Below are 8,828 nucleotides of genomic sequence, written 5' to 3'. Positions count from 1 at the left end.
GCATGAAATAACACAGTCTGTCACTTAATTATCACATTTTACAAAAAATGTACTAACTAAACAACTAAAAGACATTTATGGTCGAACACTATATATAGCAAAGCTACTTGTGATGTGTTTGACAGTGTATATTATTATGAAGTAAACTTGCTTTGAACTCAGGCATCTGCTCCACTTTAAAATTAAGTGAAATTGTAAAGCTCTGTTTATTAAACGTGTCTCTTCGCACACATTTCAAAAACATCCTTATGTGATGACCTCTCACTGGGAAGTGAACTAAATGATTTCTGTTTCTATAAAAAGCCAAATCGTTGTGTGGCCAAATACTGTTTAACACTGTATACAGCACCAAGCCTAGTGTTTTAGTATGTCCATCATTCATGTTCTGCACTAAATCGCGAGACGGTGGGACCCACTCTATATTTTTTTAATGCCCACCCTCCCGTGAGATCTGCGATGGGTCCCACCATAGCGCCATTTTGGAGAATTTCCACTGAACGCATGCAGCTTAGGCTCTTCTGTGTCATCCATGCCACAAGGATGTGCTGTTTTCATTCAAATCAAAGCATAAATAAACATAGAAAACGTATCCTCTTGTTGCAGGCGGCAGAAAAGATCATGCGCAGTTTGCGTTCAGCTGATATCCTCCAAAATGTCGCTACAGTAATATGGAGAGACACAGAGGAGACGAATTGTTGAAGTTGTTATTTTTGTTTTATTCGCATACAAAAAGTAGCTTCATAACATTATGGTTGAACCACTGATGGACTATTCTGATGATGATTTTCTGGACCTTGACAGTGTAACTTACTTGGCCGTCAATGGGACAATCACAAGCCTCCCGGTTTTCATCCAAAATATCTTAAATTGTGTTCCGAAGACAAACATAGCTTTTACGTGTTCGGAACGACATGGGGTTTAGTGATTAATGACAAAATTCTTATTTTGGGATCGAGTAAACCTTTAAAAGTCTGAGAGAAAGTGTAAAATGTCCAAGGTGGAAACAAATCATGGAAATGTATTGTCCTTGTTATAGCAATGTATTAAGCATAGGTCACAAATAAAATCAGTTTCAAACCAAGCAGTATTCTGCTGGTCAATGCGGCGAAATTGCATGACTATCTTGAAACTGATGCAAAATGATGCTTTCACCCTCAAGTGAAATTCCCACATGCCTAGATTCCTGTTGAAATGACTCTGTTTGACCACAGAAATTCAGCTAATATGGGTAAATGTGGCTGAAGCTTAACACAGGTGAAGCACAGTGTCAAAAGTAAAATAAAATGATTAAAAATAAAATAATATAAAGTAGGAAATATATATATATATATACATATACATAAGTGCAACATGGCCTTTTTTTCAATGAAGTTCCTTTAGGCACAGCAGCTAAAAGCATATTTTACATTTTATGAGTTATAAAAGACCTGTAAAAATCCCAGGAAATGTGCAGTGCAGGACATGAGAGATGGCGTAGGAATTGCTACGGATGTGTGCTGGGGTCTAAAAGAGGAGCCAGCACACCAGCAAACATTCCTGGATGACATAAATCATCTCCCCCTCCCCTTCTTTTCTGCTCAGCCTGTGAATTTCACTACAACGTGACTTCCCTCCCACAGTTTTTACGAAACAGCTCGTGGCCTGAGCTGCCTTTGCATTCCTCCACCCAGAGGGAGAGAAAGTGAAGGAGAAATAGACAGTATGTTGTTCATGTAAGTGCAGATGTTATGTCACAACTTGCTCATGTGCTTCAGTCTAACCAATAAACATCCTCAATATAATTTATTACCTTTTGCAGTTTGGTTTATAGTTTTACTCATAACCTTATGTTTGGTTTACACGTCATATGAGGACTAGCATGTGAGGAGGCATATGTACAACATGTGATGTTCCCCAAGCAATGGGGAGATGTATAGGTGGTGCCATGGGTTTAAACACAAACATACATTACAGGCCCAAACTTAAAAAAAAAACAGAAGTCACCCGAGATTTTGCCAATATGCATCGATGCCACTGTTTGCAGCAACCATTCTTGCTGGTTTCCTGTCGAATGCATGTGTTTCTGGCTTACATATACTCAACTGTTGGTCAAGAACTGACACGTGGAGACACAAGTTAGGCTAATAATTCATTTCTATAAGCAGCCTGGAGGAAAGTGGCTCTTACATGGTTAAGCATCTGGGCCGACCTCATAATCCCACAAGAATGACTGCACCTGGCAAAAATGGCTGTGATGCATTTTAAGCGATTTGCTTTGAAGTTGATCTAAATTGCTGAAAAGCATTGAAGTTCTTGATCTGAGAGCAAATTCTGGTTTGGACTTTTTTTATTTGATGATGGAACTTAAAGTAACTTTTACAATTTATTTGATCATAATTGGACAAAGAAACAAGAGAAGTCCCTCATAGTACTGCTGTATCTTGCAAATATTTCTTGAGCATTTCTTCAGTATTTGACAATGAGGTGTTGATGTACAATATTGAGATTACCTTTTTATGAATGCATGACAAAATCTGGAATTAGATGATTTTTATTAATATCTCAATACCTTCCTTTCTCTTACGACCTTCTTACGAATGCCTTATAAAGGTTGCAAAAGAAAGAGACGATGTTAAGGTCTTTTGAACTTTGTCGCACATTTTTAAACAGCAAATTCTTGGGAAAACTATTTTTTGACCTTGCAACTTTGTCAAGCATTTTTTTTTTAACAAAGTTGTATGAGACAGCAACATATTGTGAGGGCAATGTTTCGGTCTTGCACACTTCATCTGGCATTTTTTAGAAGGTCATAAAAAAGGCAATGTTCAAAGACAGCAACGTTAGAAACTTACAAACTTCAGACATCTGTAAAAGATCATAAAAGATGGCAAATTATCGAGACCGCAATCTTTTGGCTTTGTGAACTTTCTCAGAAATTTCATAGAAGTTTGTAAAAGGAAGCAATACAAATACACCATTGTTAAAAACTTGTGAATTTCGGGTCTTTGTAAAACGATGGCAATGTATTAAATTGTCAACATTTTTGCCTTACCAGCTACATCAGGCATTCATACAAAGGGGTCTAAGACGCAGCCTTGAAGTATTGAGAAATCAAGATTTTGGTATTCTGAACTCCATTAGGCATTTGTACAGTCAAAATGGTGTAAGAGACAGCAACTTTCAGACTCACAACCTTCGTCAGGCATTCTCAAGAATGTCGCAAAAGATAGCAACATATTGAGACAGCTACATTTTGAAGGTCTTAAGACCTTGACCTTGTTGTCTTGTTGTCAGAATAGTCCATTTTACCTTGTTGTAAAATAATGAATATTTTGCCAGATCTAGCAACTTTTTGTCTGCCATTACTAACTTACCTGCTTACAACATTTCAAGTGGGTGATGGGTGTTTATTGTGTTTGATTGTATTCTATCAAAACAATATTATCTTTTTAAACTATGTTAAGCTAGCTGAAAACTAAAGAAGAACATTCTTAAAATATGCAGCATGTTTTAAGACCTCCTCAGAGATTGTGGTTGCCCATAGTAAACTACACAGTTCCAGTTTATAACTATAACCAGTGTATCTTCAGGCTGATCAGATACATTAGAGGCCCTTGCTGTCTACAGCCAACCAACACTAACCTTACTGTTGCCCCTGGGTGTTATCTAGTTCTCTGTTTTGGGAAAATACAAGGTCTAAACACTGGCATTAGTAACGTTAAAACTTTTTTTCCTTTGAAAGGCTACTGCAGTTTCTTGGCTTCAATGGCTAATTGCTTGCACGTTGCACATAAATAGTGTCTAATGTTTTCTGCCTTTCTAAATCTGTTTGCTGGACCCCTGACATTATGAAATACTTGGGAAACATTAACCAGATTACATAACCACTTGGAGTGGATTGACATCCACAACAAAGAAATGAATGGCAAAACATGATCAGCATGCCGTGATTGCCTAAATCCACTCTGCTCATTTGTCTTACGAAATGTCACGGCCAGTACCCTTTCTTGATTTCACAGGGCCGGGACGAAAGATTTATGGGTGGACCATGAGTCACATGCCCTCCTTGTTGTCCTGGTCATGGGAATTTTTATAGAGTATTGATCAGAAAGACGTTATCTCACAGTCTTCATTTCAAGTACAGGATAACAGACTTTTTCACAACAATAAGATGTTATATAATTAAAGACATTACTTGAGTTTTTTTCTTCAATCATTTGCTTACATAACTTGACAAGTACAAAACCTTGAGCAAAATAGATAGCGAGAGTTGGAAAGAGATACAGATAACAGAAATGAGAGGGAGGGAAAAAATAATCCCATTATTATTTCACCCTCCAACCTTCAATCCATCGAGGGGAACATCCTGTGGAGAACGTTGGCTTTAAAACAAGGGACTTTATGTTAAGACCCATTACAAATTATTTAGTTTTTCTAAGTTTAGTTCCAATAATGTTACAGACTATTTAGGGACAGAATGTGTGATTGTTCTTCATAAAGCCTTGATGATTCCCTCAGGGTTTGGGTGTTTGACTGAATTACTTGAATAAGGTCAAACAGGCATAGAACAAATTCTTTGACTCCAAGAGGCAAGAATATCTATTTTTGCTGCAATTACAATGCAAAATAGCATGGTCACATATACAACACAGACACTGGCAAAACCACTTCTACACTCCACAGCTCTTACATAATATGTTTCTAATCACAACGTTGGAAGATGTCCCAACATGGCCTCAAATAACTCTGTGCATGCTTCAGGTCAGAACTCTCCATTAAGACAAGATAGCCACAGCTCATTCTTGCATCCTCTAGAAAGACAATTATATTCGCTTTTAAATTTATATCCAAACCTCTGCATAAATTCTGCAAATAATGTTATCAATCACAAAGTTTCAGTCTTGATGCAGTGTTAAAGCTGTGATAAAATATAGCTATAAAATATTATTGCTGTTATAAAAAAGCAATATGATAAAATGCACCAGATTTTAATTTATTAATAGCTGCAATAACCTGTAAGTAGTTACTTTTTTTTTTTTTTGCCAAATTGCAATCCCTTTCATTTGAAGTATTTCAAATGAATTGGGATGTCAAAAAATGCATAATAGTTGAAAAATCCCCCACATTACCTTATGCATTCTCAGAGTTTATTGTATGGGTCAAATATCAATGCTAATATGCCATATAATATGTCCAAAAATGTATTTATATTACACATCTGATTATTCTAAAGTAACATTTTATTAAGCGAATTCATTAAGATATTGTGCTAGAAAATTCCTTTATGTAACTGTTTAATATTACGTCTCTACAGGTAGCTAGGTTTTCTTACACTAAAGAATGAATGAATATGCTTAATGAAATTATCTTTTGGATAAAACTATTCTATAAATGCATAAATGTAAATGCAATGAGGCACTTAATGCAATGGTGTATTGTGAATATTGTACCTTTGGTGTGTTGTCCCTATATATATTACATGATTTACAATATAGTACTGTACATCCTCTCACATGTTATTGCTTAATAAATGTAATGCAGCAAGGCTGTAAACCTGTCCTCTGTCAAATGTTGCTCTTGCATAACTAGGAGGAAGTCCAAAACCCGCAATGAGGATAACCATCCGTGAGTTGTTCCAGAACTAACCTAGATTATACAACCAAAACATGCTGTGCTTTTAATAAATACTGCCCTTCAGAGAATTTTCAAATGTTTTATTATCAAAACTTAAGATTTGGTTAAAGATTTGTAGACTGTGCTGCCCTGGATATTGAATACTTAGCTGTAGCACGTTAATAACATTGCCGTCCGTGATGTGCCCACATCCAGAAAGAGTCAGCGAGAGTAGATTTGGACGCCTAAAGAAACAAAAAGCAGAACTTTGTCATGCAAATAGACAGGAATAATAATTCAAAAGTTTAATATGCTGTGCATAGATGGTTGTTTGCTATTTGTGTAGACTGTACAGGTAAATTAACGAGTAACAAACAACTGTCTATTAAAGCGGACGTGTAATTTCTGTGCTGCTTGTTTTCAAACAGGTTTCCCAGAACCTGCCGTTTGAATGTCAGTGGTTGATTATACTGATAGCCCCACCACCAAACGCATGCCACTGGTTGAGTTAGTGTTGCTAGACAGACTGGTAAGGATAAAAAAGAGCAATGTTTTTAAAGACATTTGAAAATGTTGTAGGATTCGATATACAAGTGACTAACTTACGGATGTCTTTGCATTTTAGACTTGAATAGAATAATGTAATTATAAAACAATCCACATGTACAAAACGGTTACATTTGAAGGTAAGAATGAGGTGAGGACTCAAATGCAGAATGCACAGGTTTTATTAAAGAATAAAAGAAAACAAAAACAATCAAAAAAGCATCATGGGGGAAAACAACTGTGAAGCAAACACAAGGGAACATATGACAACGAACTAGCACAGGACAGAAAACACTGGGAGAATAAATAAGCAAACAAGGAGGGAAATGAGGGATGACAGGTGGAGCAAACAAAGTAATAATCAGGTAACAAGATGGATTGGGTTACACGATAAAACATGAGAACACATGGCACATAAAAACAGACCCATGTGCTCACACAAAACATAACAAGAACTCATGGTGAGGAAATGAACATTAAACGTGTGCTCACAACAAAGACAATACATAGATGAGAGCGCTCACAACCTGAGTGGACACGAACCACATGCTCACACAAAGACAAAAAGATACACAAGTGTCAGGGCTCTGTCATATAACCAAGAATAAACCAGACCAAAGTGACAGAACCCTGACACTACCCAACCCAGCTGAGGGCCAAGGTAGAGTTGGAGGGATGGACCAGGAAGGCTCAGATGTGTCTGGAGTCAGAGCCAGAGGGATACACAAGAAAGGCTTAGGCATGTCTGGAGCTGAAGGCTAGAGCAGAAGAAGGAGGGATTGAACAGGTAGGCCCTCGTGGAGCAGGAATGGAATGCCAGGGAAGAACCGGAGACTCTGGATGTTTGAGTGGCTCTTAGGCCAGAGCACACTCTGAAGCAAGCTTCTGGACTAGAGCAAGCTCTGGAGTGAACTCTTAGGGCTTCCAGACTGGAGCAGGCTCTGAAGTGAATAATTCTAAAGTAGACTCTGAGAACTCCTTGACTGAAGCAGGCTCTGTAGTGGACTCTGGGGCAGGCTCCTGGGAAGCTGGAGATGACTTTGAAGCAGCCCAGGCACACAGCCATGAGGTGAAAGGTGAAGATGGCCTTCTTGACTATAGCAGCAGCAGAGATCGGGCGGCTCTGTAGCAGCCTCTGTGGCCATGACAAGGTGAGCAGGTTGCTCAGTGATGGACTCTGTGGCAACAGCAGTGAGAGTGAGCTATTCTATGGCAGGCTGTTCTGGAGCGGCTTGCTTAGGGATCTTTCGGACCATCGAACTTGGTGTCACTGGAGTCAAGTCCTCCAGGACCACCAGACTTGGGACCAGCAGAGTCAGACATTCCTGGATCATTGGACTTGAGAGCATTGGAGTCGGATCTTCCAGGACCATCGGAATTGGGACCACTGGAGTTGGGTCCTTCAGGAACATCGAACAACTCATTATTAAAGGCCATGTTGTCATTTCAGGCTGGTTGGAATTCTCAAACAACAGAGAAATGTTATGAAAAACCCTTATAAATAGCCATTAGCCTTTTTAAAATTATTTTATATTATTTATTTATTTATTTAGAGATCAGTCAACAAGCAGCTTAGCTATAGTTGTCCCAGCATATTAATTTGGTATCAAAGAAAGTATTTTCATCAAGAAAAATACCTTTAAGTGATTAGACAGTGAGAAATAGGATATGATCTGCACATACGCTCTCCAGTAATTAACAGGTTAGAAAAGATGCTAGTTTACTGCATTATGAATGTTTTTTATTCATCGGAGGACACATCAAATGGAGGACTGTATCATAAACGTGCTGTCAATAGACAGTTATTGACACATATTGTAACATAGTAACTATAACCAAAGACTTTTTAGGAAGTAATTTATGTGGCTCCATCAGGCATTTGCATGGTATTACACTAAGCATAGCATAACAAAAACCATTCCCTAAGTCAGTGTTTGCTGTATCAGCTGTTTTTGCCACATAAACACAGCTGGTGCTCTTGCTAAAAGAAAGCCTAGCTGTTTCTCATGCCCTTACCAGCAAGATTGGGCAGCAGGAACCTTCCGTACTGGCTACTGGTGAGTCGCCCCCCTGTGTGTCCATGTTTCTCCTCTGCCGCAGCCTGCTGGTGGACTCACACAGGGTCAGCACTCACACACTCTCACACGGAGCGAGCTAATGGCTGTAGCTTTGAGATGTCGTTCACGTTTACTAATGCAGATTATATAAACTCTTACATAATCTTACCACTTAACCACATGTGAGACTGGCACATTCTAGCCGCCTGTAAGTGTTATGAGCACTGTCCCAATAACCCTGGCCATGGGGCGGATCTTAAACGACACGTGCTATTGCTTTTATTATCACAGATGGCCATCGGTGACATAGACGGTCTGATAAAGGGATCGGCAGCAGAGGAAGGATGAGAGAGGCTCACAAGAATTCAAAGTGGGAGGAGCTTTCAGAGCTGGCCAGATGAAGCAAACACGCCAAATATATGTGTCGCATCATCCCCGGTTACATAAGCATGCGTTCCTCTGGTAGCTCCGCCCTTCTTTGTGCAGATGTTTTGTTTGCTTTGTTTATTTTTAAAGGCATGTCCATTATGCAGGCTTAATGAAAAACTAACAAAGACTTAACTAAGTCTTATTTTACTTTGCCTCTGAGAATGAGGCTGGGTGTGGGGTCCAAACCCCTACTAATATTTTCCA

Source organism: Carassius gibelio, chromosome A25 (assembly GCF_023724105.1).
Source record: "Carassius gibelio isolate Cgi1373 ecotype wild population from Czech Republic chromosome A25, carGib1.2-hapl.c, whole genome shotgun sequence".
Classification (NCBI taxonomy): domain Eukaryota; kingdom Metazoa; phylum Chordata; class Actinopteri; order Cypriniformes; family Cyprinidae; genus Carassius; species Carassius gibelio.
This window is presented reverse-complemented; position numbering follows the sequence as displayed.